Source organism: Rhinoderma darwinii, chromosome 9 (assembly GCF_050947455.1).
Source record: "Rhinoderma darwinii isolate aRhiDar2 chromosome 9, aRhiDar2.hap1, whole genome shotgun sequence".
Taxonomy (NCBI): Eukaryota; Metazoa; Chordata; class Amphibia; order Anura; family Rhinodermatidae; genus Rhinoderma; species Rhinoderma darwinii.
The window spans coordinates 91,989,425-92,002,083 of record NC_134695.1 but is presented as its reverse complement, the minus strand read 5'-3'; the positions used below and the strand labels follow the sequence as shown (position 1 = coordinate 92,002,083).

The following is a 12,659-nucleotide window of genomic DNA, read 5'->3' as shown; positions in this document are numbered from 1 at the left end:
GGTGCTTCTTTCCATGGAAAAATCCAAAAAGCAAAACACAGAGCACATATGTCAGCAGAGAGGACAATACTATTGTGTATAAACAGGTCTTATACGAAATAGATGTTTGGAAGGTTGAAAAATCCCATGATCCACAAACACATCAAAAATGTGAAAAACCCAAACGTCATGACTCACAACGAAACGCGTCTCACAGCACGACTTCGTTTATCACAATTAGAGAAGTAGATATTTCTATCCATGCAGATATCGTCTGTGCCAGCAAGAAAACTGATCTCATCCAGTCAGGAAACTCAAATAAATGACAATGCTAAATGTATATGGGATCTTTCAGCTATATACGTTGGACCCTATATATATATATATATCCCCTAATTGGCTTCATAGCAGCTTCTCGGACACAGGTATAATGTGGTTGATCGTAGCGTGCACATGGCAAAGGGATTCAGCTTCCTAAATGGGGAACGCAAGCGCTAAGATCATTGATTTTCCATGTATATTTTAGATATTAGGCGGCGGATCTCGATTATTCCGTGTCAGATCCCATCTTTTTTCAATCCTAAAATTTCCTCCATTATGAGAAATAACGCAGATGCAGAATTGCTGACAATAACAACATGAGACTGATGTTCCCTTGTTCCCCTTTAATTCCCCCCCCCCCCCTCCCAGCATTACATTCCCATCTATGTTCTGGAGCTGTTCATTCTGAGCTTCTTGGTGCAAGAAAAGAATAAAAAAAATTAAAGGCAAACGGTCATGTTCTATTTCAGCCGGCGGCTGTCAGGGCATGCTGGGAGTTGTAGTTTCATAACATCTGGTGGGTTACAGGATGCCGACAACTGATATAGATTATAACGGATATATATTGGTAAAAAAATAACGGTTTTACAGGCACAGAAAAGACCTTTTATCCTGGCAGAAAACAGGTGAAATAACAAAACAAACAAAACCCGAGAGCCGAAATATTTACAGCGCTGTCGCGGAGTCTATATTTGTTTATTTGGCAGGGACTACTGCCAGGGTTCCGGTCTGAATATTGCACGGTCTGGCAGCTCGGATGTATGCTTGGAATAAGCTTTTCCTGTTAAGATATGACACATTGGATACAGCAGCCGCACCTGCACTTGTCATGCTGGAAGGCGAAGCGCGTCAACACAGCTCTGCCGTTCCAACATGTTGGCACAACTATACGGCTTGTCACAAAACGTATACACAATAATTCTTGAAGAACATCCACCGTCTGCACTTATTACGTGCCTTAAAAACAATCAATATCCAAGGAATTGAAGGCGTAAAAACAGGATTTGCGCGGTGTGAATAGTGAAGTCATATTCATTGTATGTGCAAGTCAGTCCTCAGAGGGGCAGTGATCTGTCTAGGATTGTTTTCTGAAGAGCATTGAGTACTGGATTCCTGAGAACTCCCTAATCGATCGAAACCCTGTGTAGTCTGAGCCTGCAGTCATACTCTCTTTCATCTGTCCCCTATTTCTTCTTAAAGAGTCTCTGTCACCAAATTATAAGCGCCCGGTCTCCTACATAATATGATCGGCGCTGTAATGTAGAGAACAGCAGTGGTTTTTATTTTGAAAAACGATAATTTTTGACCAAGTTATAAACAATTTAAGATTTATGCTAATTAGTTTCTTAATGCCCAACTGGGCGTTTTTTAACTTTTGATCAATTGGGCGTTGTAAAGAGGAGTGTATGACGCTGACCAATCAGTGACCAATCAGCGTCATCCACTGCTCTCCGTTCAAGTCCATCTGTATACACAGCACAGCGTGATCTCGCGAGATCACGCTGTGCTGTCACTTACACCCACATTGAGGCTGGGTTCACACGACCTATTTTCAGACGTATTGGAGGCGTTTTACGCCTCGAATTACTTCTAAAAACACGGCTCCAATACGTCGGCAAACATCTGCCCATTCATTTCAATGGGCTTTACGATGTACTGTGCCGACGACCTGTAATTTTACGCGTCGCTGTCAAAAGACGGCGCGTAAAATAACAGCCTCGTCAAAGAAGTGCAGGACACTTCTTGGGACGTAATTTGAGCAGTTTTTCATTGACTTCAATGAAGAACAGCTCCAAATTATGTCCGTAAAATACGCCCCACAAAACGCAAGTACGAGCAATTACGTCTGAAATTCAGGAGCTGTTTTCTCCTGAAAACAGCTGTGTAATTTCAGACGTAATTGCAGTTATCGTGTGCACATTACTGAAGTGTTTTGAGAGTGAATAGACATTGCCTCCAGCCAGGACGCGATGTCTATTCACACTCCCAACACTTCGGTAAAGTTTATGTGGGACTTACTCACACAGCACAGCATGATCTCGCGAGTTCATGCTGTGACGTGAGTAAGTCCCACAATAACTTTCCCGAAGTGTTCAGTAAAGTTAATGTGGGTGTATGTGACAGCACAGCGTGATCTCGCGAGATCACGCTGCATTGTGAATACAAATGGACAAGAATGAAGAGAACTGTATGACGCTGATTAGTCACTGATTGGTCAGCGTCATACACTCCTCTTTACAACGCCCACTTGGTCAAAAGTTAAAAAACGCCCAGTTGGGCATTAAGAAACTCATTAGCATAAATCTAAAATTGTTCATAACTTGCTCAAAAATGATCGTTTTTCAAAATAAAAACCACTGTTGTTATCTACATTACAGCGCCGATCACATTATGTAGGAGACCGGGCACTTATAATCTGGTGACAGAGCCGCTTTAACCTACTGAGTTTGACTGCCGCTTATCTCCTTCTGTATCATGGAAACTTTGTCCATGAATAATCGGGTTGTCTTGATTTGCTATCTAGGTTCCTTTGCACATGGAAGAAGTCTGTACATACAATAAATATGGCTGATACCAGATAAAATTAGATAACAGTACAGGATATAAGTCAATATAAAATCTGCCACCACGGAGGCTGGTGTTATGACTACAATGTTGGTTGGCTTGTAGTCGTACTACTGCCCCAGTCCTATCACTAAACATGGCCTGATTTATATATAACCTTCAATATTACAATTTCCCAGGGGATTTCCCATTCATATTTCTCAAGAAGCTTTCATACAATGCCCATACACTGCATTCATGTTCCTCCTCCTGTGAGTATATAGCCCAATTATATGAACACCAAGGCGTGAGGAAGTGTGACCAAGTCAAATAGCTTCAATACTACGATGTATCCCTATACTACGATGTATCCCTATACTACGATGTATCCCTATACTACGATGTATCCCTATACTATGATGTATCCCTATACTACGATGTGCCCCCATTTTATATCATAGGAGACATTATTCCGCCCAGACGTCTCAGTCACATGTTCTGCTACAAATATTACTGTACAATGCAAATGCACATAACACAGGTGTCTGAAACCACAACTAGTTCATTTAGAAACTAAAGGTGGTTTTACCACTTTTAAAACAAGCGCCGATCGACAATAGAGCTGGTCGATCGGTGCTTGTTTGCTCCTTTCAAACGGAACAATGATCGTTTAGCACAGTAGATGAATGATTGTTACTATGATCGCTCGTTCTCATGCACTTACATCATATCGGCAGCACATCTCCCTATTTACACAGGGACATGTGCTGCCGACTAGTGAGATATTTTTTTTAGCTGCATAAAAGTTGCGATCAGCCGATGAACGTTCCCGTTCTTCGGCTGATCGTTGCCCTGTTTACACAGGGCAACGATCGGGAACGAGCGATCATATGAACACTATTTTCCCCGATCACTGGCGTGTGTAAAGGAGCCTTAAGTTTCCTAATGCTGTGAGTTATGTTTTTCAACCCCGATCCAAAAACGTACTACCCTCCATTAATATACATTGGGTGCCCTGGAATTTCCTTTCAGTTTGCTTTCTATTCCCAAACTTGTCCAATGGATTTGCCAAGTGTACACTAACTGTGAGAGGTCCGCAAATCAACTGTGAATCAGGCCGATCCATTCACTAATCTTTATGGCAACTTTCATTGTCTATTATATATATACACACATTGATCAGCCATGACATTACAACCACCTGCCTAATATTGCGTAGGTCCCCCTCGTTCCATCAGAACAGCTATGATCGGCCAAGGCATAGAGTTCAAAAAACTTCCGAAGATATTGTGGCATCTGGCACCAAGACCTTAGCAGGTCCTGTAAGTTAAGAGGTGAGGCCGCCATGAATCAGACTTGTTTTTTCCCAGCACATCCCACAGATGCTCGATCGGATTAGGATCTGGGAATTTGGAGACAAGGCAAGTCCTTGAACTCTTTGTCATGTTCCTCAAACTATTCGTGAACAATTTTGTAGTGCGGCGGGGGCATTATCCTGCTAAAAGAGGGCACTGCCATTAGGGAATACCGCATGATGGGTTGTACTTGGTCTGCAGCAATGTTCAGGTCGGTGGTACGTGCCACATCCACATGAATGCCAGGACCCATGGTTTCTCCGCATAACATTGCCAGGAGCATCACACTGCTTCTGCCCTTGTCAAAGTCACACAAGTCAATACATTTGCCTATTTTTCCTGTTTCCAACACATCAACTTTAATTCACTTGCTGCCTAATATATCCCACCCCCTTGTCAAGTGCCATTGACTAGATAATTGACCATCAACAATCAGCAGAATAAAGGGTCCGCAACGTTTGCTGGAGCGCAGAGGCCCCTTCACTGTTGTACCAGAAACATCAGTGCTTCCGTATCTTCGGTTGTGCCTAGTACTGTAGATTATCCTGAGCTCAGCCCCAATCACTTAAAGGGTAACTAAACTTTTAACATATCATAGTGACATGACAGAAGTTTTGATTGGTGGGAGTCTGAGCACGGAGACCCCCCGCCGATCACTAAAACGAAGCGGCAGAAGCGATCAGGTGAGCGCTGTGCCGCTTTGTTTCTTAACGTCTTTCCTCGAAAAGCAGAGAGAGCGGTGTACGGACTGATAGACTTTCTATTGAACATGTAAAACAATCCAAGGAAAACTGATCATAAACAAAGCGGCACAGCGCTCAGCCGACCGCTTCTGCCTCTTTGTTTTAGTGATCGGTAGGGGTCTCGGTGCTCGGACCCCCACCGATCAAAACTTCTAACATGTCAAATGTTTTTAAAATTTAGTTCCACTTTAAATGTATATATATATATATATATATATATATATATCTATTTTGGAAGCCTTATGTGACTGCACCTTTAAGAGCTCATTTCATATTCAGTAGCGGGTCATAGCGCACATGTGTCTATAGATAAGAACAGGAAGGACTCTGTTCTGTGCAGTGTCAGGCTGGATGACTGCAGCTCTGAAACTTCCTTGTACTGAACGCAGCTCCTCCTCTACCACTGCACTGCCTCTGGGCAACTAGAAACTTTTCTGTCTGAAACTCTTCCATTGAACTTTTCTATTGTGATTTTTATTCTTTCTTTGCACTGTGGAATAAGACAGACGAGATCTGACAGCAGAGGAGTGGACAGATCTCCTGGGACAGAGATGACACTAGTCTGGAGGGACACCTGCACAGACAGCACTCAGGTAAGTAACCACTCCAGCCACTCACATCGAGAACAGCAGCTACAGGACTGTATATGAGAAGTGCTGCTCAAATGCTTTATGAATGGGGCCGTCTACCTCTATGGGGGCGAATTCTATTATAATAGTCGTTCTGGAGTCGTCCTCTTGTCAGCTGTCTCTTTGGTAAATCTTTCTGGAAAAGCTGGGTGATAACTAATATGACATCACACCTCCCATATACTGCCACAAAACTTTCCCAGAATCATATATGGCAAATCTGCTTAGTTATGTAGCGATGTGAGAGCAGGGATGTATTACCAGGGTCAGCCATAGGGATGTGCGACCTATGTGGTGAATCAGCTGTCACCGCTGGCCTTGGCATCCGGAGCTTGCACACACAGATCCCGCACTTGGTGCACGATCCTAATACATTGGCAGCTTGTACAGGGCACCATTCAACCTAAGACCGGCCCCATGTATAACTGCAAAGACTAGGCAGATTTTTTTATTCAGGAGTCTTAGAAAGTTGGCACCAATCTCTCCTAGAGTTCTAGGTAAATTTGCCATAACTGGGCAGAATTTCCCTTTGGGGCTTTAGGTAAGCTGAGTGACCACCTCCGCTTTCCCCCAAAAAAAAACCAGGGAAGAATTTTTGACAGAATTGACAGAAGACGGCAACAGATTTTTTCCATTTTAGGGGTAAATTCTCCTTGAGTCTTGCTAATCTTGTAACTTGAAGTAAGGAGTGATCATGTTTGAGCAAAGGTTAATGGCAGCAACTCATAGTGTCACAGCATAAAGTTCTGCGCCGTGTTCAGACGTCAATTATGAATACCTTAGCACAATGCCCGATCTGTTGTATGTCTGATAGACGCCACCGATACCCAATTGGCCCCATTGACTTACAATGGAGTCTGACGGGTTGCTTCATGGAGCCTCTGACCCAGATGTGAACAGAGCCTTAGCTGATGTTCCTTACGTTAAAGGGTAACTAAACGTTTAAAAAAATTTTGACATGTCACAGTGACATGTCAGAAGTTTTGATTGGTGAGGATCCGATCACCGAGACTGATCGCTAAAACGAAGCGGCAGAAGAGCTTGGGTGAGCACTGTGCCGCTTCATTTCTGATCGGCTTTCCCCGTAGCAGTGTAGACTTTCTATTGAGCCCGTACAACGCTCCGAGGAGAGCCAGTCAGAAACAAAGCGACACAGCACTCTCCCGATCGCTACTGCCGCTTTGTTTTAGCGATCGGTGAGGATCTCAGTGCTCGCACCCCCAAGATTTAAAACTTCTGACATGTCAAAAGTTTCTTTAATAGTTTATTTGCCCTTCAAAACTATTATTTTTATTCATTATTATTGTTATTACTACTAATATGACTGAATAAAATACTCCTTTGTAGGCCTTAGATGCCAGGGGTGTTTACACAATATGACAATTGCAATGAGAACCTTCACATCCTGGTGTCAAAGCCATTTCCGATTGCTCGGTGGTCATTTTCTTGCAATTGTGACTTGCCGGATCATGACAGATGTGACACTAACCATGCTAGTTTTGGATATGAAATTGTGTCTATTGTTGTGACTGCTTCATTTATAGGACACTTGTTTGTTCTGACAAAGAAACAAAGCTCATCCACCTCTTTCAGGTGCTACTATGATGGTGGATGTAAAGAAGGGTATGATGGTCAAAATCACCCAACCATTATCAACAAGAACATGGGAAAGTACATTAAAGCAAGTTGGCATGGTTGGCCCAAGATTGGATCAATGTCACGTGATCAATTCACATCTTGATCCAAGACGGACTCTGAATTAAAGCGGCTCTGTCACCAGATTATAAGCGCCCTATCTCCTACATAATCTGATCGGCGCTGTAATGTAGATAACAACAGTGGTTTTTATTTTGGAAAACGATCATTTTTGAGCAAGTTATGAGCAATTTTAGATTTATGCTAATTAGTTTCTTAATAGACAACTGGGCGTTTTTTACATTTTTACCAACTGGGCGTTGTACAGAGGAGTGTATGACGCTGACCAATCAGCGTCATGCAGTTCTCTTCATTAATTTTTAGCTGTACTCGCAGCACAGTGTAATCTCGCGAGATCACGCTGTGCTGTGTGAGTAACTCCCACAGAAACTTTACCGAAGTGTCGGGAGTCTGAATAGACATCGCGTCCTGGCTGGAGGCAATGTCTATTCACTCTCAAGACACTTCAGTAAAGTTAATGTGGGAGTATGTGACAGTACAGCGAAATCACGCTGTGCTGCGAGTACAGCTAAAAATTAATGAAGAGAAGTGTATGACGCTGATTGGTCACTGATTGGTCAGCGTCAACTGGGCGTTTTTTACTTTTTTTACCAACTGGGCGTTGTGAAGAGGAGTGTATGACGCTGACCAATCAGAGTCATACACTTCTCTTTACTACGCCCAGTTGGTAAAAAGGTAAAAAACGCCCAGTTGTCTATTAAGAAACTAATTAGCATAAATCTAAAATTGTTCATAACTTGCTCAAAAATGATCGTTTTTCAAAATAAAAACCACTGTTTTTATCTACATTACAGCGCCGATCACATTATGTAGGAGACCGGGCACTTATAATCTGGTGACAGAGCCTCTTTAAGGAGTTATTTTAGGATTTGGGTTATCTTGAACATCTCCAAAAACCAGAAAATCTCAGGTTATGCCTCATAATGAATCTGTAGACTATGGATTTTTGTGTTCTTCTGTCAACGCACAAAGGAGTTATCCCTTCTGCCCTTTTGGATGCCATAAAGTGGGTCACCTGACTTGGGACACTCCTTTATAAACCAAAGCAGAGCTGCTGCAAAAATCGGCTCCCGTCTGGGCGTACTCAATGTGACCATGTATTACATGGTCGTCCCTTCATTTCATCAGACATACTAGATTTTCCTTGCAGCGGCCACTGCAGGTAAACGGACAGAGCTTCCCCCGGCCAGATCAGCCAATTGCCAAGGGTTACACAAACCCTATCAGTGTTATTTAGCTGATCACCGTTGCGGCTTCGTTCTAAGAAGGGAGTTTCGAGATGGGACAACTCTCATCATTACCAACTGGACCTAAATTTTTTTTTTAGACATTTTGTAAATAGATGAAGGATTGTCCAAAGATGGGGCTTTACTATATGACTACTTATTATCGGACTTACTTTAGGGAATTGTATCTGTACAGCTGGAGAAATGTCCATGGACATCATAATCTCCACCTTGTTTTCTTCAGAAGAGACCACCAGTCTTTCATCTACAATCATTTTTTAAGCGGTCTGTGTATAACCTCAAACATTGGCCGGCTCCAGAGCACGATCACGCTGCTTTATGTTAAAGTATAGGTTCGGCAACATATGTTCAATAAACTTTCAGCATTACAGGCCCGACAAATGGCATGAAGGAAACAAACGGGTCAGGCTGGGTTCACAAGACCATGTTCGGTCCGTAAAGTACGGAACGTATTTCAGCCACAAGTCCCGGACCGAACACAGTGCAGGGAGCCGGGCTCCTAGCATCATAGTTATGTATGACGCTAGGAGTCCCTGCCTCGCTGTGGAACTACTGTCCCGTACTGAAAACATGATTACACTACGGGACAGTTGTCCGGCAGCGAGGCAGGGACTCCTAGCGTCGTACATAACTATGATGCTAGGAGCCCGGCTCCCTGCACTGTATTCGGTCCGGGACTTGCGGCCGAAATACGTTCCGTCCATTACGGACTTAACATGCTCGTGTGAACTCAGCCTAACATTTCTGAAAATGTTACATTGTTTTTACAATTTTGTTATGACAACTGTGCGTATAACTACACAGGTCTTATGGGAAGGATTGTGAGGAATTAAAGGAGCTTTCCAGTCCTAAGAAATTGATGGCCTATACTTAGGATATGCCATCAATACCTGATCGATAGGGGTCCGACTCCTGTCACCCTCGCCGATCAGCTGTATTGAAGGGCCTGCGGCGCTTGTACGAGCGCTGCTCCCCCTTCATTCCTTACCTGCTTGTACTGTAAATCGCTGACACACTTGTAGCGGCAGTTCACAGTGTTACAGCCTTCTTCCGTTCATTTAAATGGGAGAAGGCTGCAATACCGTGAACCGCCGCTACAAGTGTGACAGCGATTCACAGTACGAGTAAATTAAAATGAAAGGGAAAGCAGTGCTCGTACGAGTACCGCAGCCCCTTCAAAACAGCTGATCGGCGGGGGTGCCAGGAGTCGGACCCCCACCGATCAGTTATTGATATCCTATTCTGAGCTTGGTGGCTCTTCCTGCTAAGCTTGAAATGGGCTTGTGCTTATGTACAGCAGCCAATCTGAACAGGCAGAGCTCCAGCGTAAAGCATGGGCAAACAAGAGAAAGGCAGTTTAAGCCCCAGCGAGATAGTAGGTGGATTTCAGACTACTCCAGACTCCAATAGACAGTGCAGTTAAGCTGGAGTCGTTGGCCATAGCTGGTTACGAATGGTGTACAGCTAATACGCAGCCAAGTAACCAACACTGAAGAAAATAAATGGCCGGTAAGTATTACAGAAAGGCACTTCCTAACATGTAAAAGTGAAGCTAGACTTTAACGCATCTACCGGTTTAGTGCTGTCATTGTGCAACTCAGTTGCTGATCCGATTATTGTGACTTTTCAGTTTTGTGGTCAGAAATGATATATGATACCAAGTTAAGTCTGTGTTTACTGATATGTGTATACATCAGGGAGAAGGAAAAAGTTCAGCCTCGAGGTATGGACAACAGAGGTAGAAGAGAAGAATAGAAGGTTGTTGTAAAATAACAGCTGCTACAGAATTTTCTATAGCATCAAGCTGCCGATGCATAGAAGTAGGAAGTGTTGTCATAGGGACACAGGCAGAGAATCTCTACTCACTGGAAGAGTCTAACTTCAGCCACTACTAAAATAAGGCTTATTTATTCTATGAAAAATGATTAAACTTATTAAAAATTATTAAACTTTCGAATATACTTTTGTGGTTGAATTATCTTACCATTTCAATATCTCCGTTTGCTGTCAAGAATGTTCCCATACTATGTCCAGAGGCGAAAAACCAGTGCAGAATTTGCTACAATGTATCCAGTCTAGACCATGCTCTGTGAGCTAAATACATCAGCAGAACCTCTCCTGCTCTGATCGTTTGCTACAATGTATCAATACGGAGAAACCGTGCCAGACTGTTTACAGAGGATTATCTAGACTGGATGCCATTTTGTCTCAATTGTTTTATTTTCTGCAAAACCGCGCCATTTTTTGTAAAAACCACCAGTTTGGCTGGAATGCCAAAAATCAGGGAATTAATTTGAAAAAAAAAATGACTCATGTAAATATATATTATCGAATTGCAATTGTACCACAGTCTGGCATCAATGATTGCCCATAGGGATCCATTTTTTCAAGTAATATATCTGTGTCCCCTTTAGGCCTCATTTACACGAGCGTGTGCGTTTTGCGTGCGCAAAAGGCACTTGACAGCTCCGTGTGTCATCCGTGTATGATGCGCAGCTGCGTGATTTTCGCGCAGCCGCCATCATAGAGATGAGGCTAGTCGACGTCAGTCACTGTCCATGGTGCTGAAAGAGTTAACTGATCGGCAGTAACTCTTTCAGCACCCTCGACAGTGAATTCCGATCACAATATACACCAACCTGTGAATAAAAAAAAGACGTTCATACTTACCATGAACTTCCTGCTTCCTCCAGTCTGGTCTCCCGGCCGTTGCCTTGGTGACGCGTCCCTCTCTTGACATCCGGCCCCACCTCCCTGGATGACGCGGCAGTCCATGTGACCACTGCAGCCTGTGATTGGCTGCAGCCTGTGCTTGGCCTGTGATTGGCTGGAGCTGTCACTTGGACTGAATTGTCATCCCGGGAGGTCAGACTGGAGGAAGAAGCCAGGAGTTATCGGTAAGTCAGAACTTATTTTTTTTTTAACACGTTCATGTATATTGTGATCGGAAGTCACTGTCCTTGGTGCTGAACCAGTTTAACTCTTTCAGCACCCTGGAAAGTGACTGTCTCCTGACGTCGCGTACCGGAAATTTTTTCGCCGGGTTCGGTCAAAACGAGTTCGGCCGAACCCGGTGAAGTTCGGTTCGCTCATCTCTAAATTCTGACACTCCGTTTGGATGTTTGTAAACAGAAAAGCACGTGGTTCTTTTCTGTTTACATTCAGTTTGACAGCTCTTGCGCGAATCACGCAGTTCGCACGGAAGTGCTTCCGTGCGGCATGCGTGGTTTTCACGCACCCATTGACTTCAATGGGTGCGTGATGCGCGAAAAACGCACGATTATAGAACATGTCGTGAGTTTTACGCAACGCACTCGCGCTGCGCAAAATTCACGCATTGTCTGCACTGCCCCATAGAGTAATATAGGTGCGTACGACACGCGTGAAAAGCACGCGCGTATATTACGCTCGTGTAAATGAGGCCTAAGGGTAAGGCCACACGGTTCATCGTTGACGCGGTTTTGTTGCATTGGAAAACCGCATGCGGTCAACTGAATGCGCTTTTTGTCTCTGTAATGCCGCAGTTCTGTTGCGTTTTTAAAGGAAATAATTGATGGAAATCGTTTACACCCGTGTTGAAGTTTGTTAGGCGCCTCCTGTATATAGTTCATTACAAGGCATTGCAGAACGGTTACCAAAAACGCAAGCAGTTCAGTGACCGCACCGTGTGGCCTTACCTTTAGGCCTTGTTCACACCGTGCAGATTTGATTCAGATTTTGCATGTATTTTTTTAGGCCAAAACCAGGAACGGAACCTTAACAGAAGAAATATATAAAGGAATGCCTTAAAGTGTCTCCTCTACCGGATCCAATTCTGGTTTTTGCTTAAAAATCTGCACTGTGTGAAGAGGACCTTACTGTGTTTACATGTTGCTGTCAAATCACAATTTTTGCAAAAACGGTGGCAAAAAAATTAATAATGGTTGCGAACATGAACACAGCCGTATTTTCTAAAGCCCAGAACTTCACGTGGACAGCTTTGTGAATTTGTCGCACGCTGAAGGAAATTTCCTAAGAAAAATGCGCCCAAAAAAAAATGGCATACAGCTCGCGTGTCACATTTATTATGTGTTTTAGAGACTTTGCATGAATGGCGCTCCCTGTGTAAAGTGGACGCAAGGCTGA

At 43.5% G+C, this 12,659-nt stretch overlaps 1 protein-coding gene across 1 annotated transcript in view; it reads left to right on the top strand.

Annotated features, from left to right (window-relative positions):
• The first annotated feature begins 5,293 nt into the window (after positions 1-5,293).
• Positions 5,294-12,659, top strand: part of PLCG2 (phospholipase C gamma 2) — a 124,974-nt gene continuing 117,608 nt past the window's right edge. The window contains exon 1 of the mRNA XM_075838475.1: positions 5,294-5,535. The gene's annotated coding sequence lies outside the window, so the exon portion shown is untranslated. The remainder of the gene's footprint in view (positions 5,536-12,659) is intronic.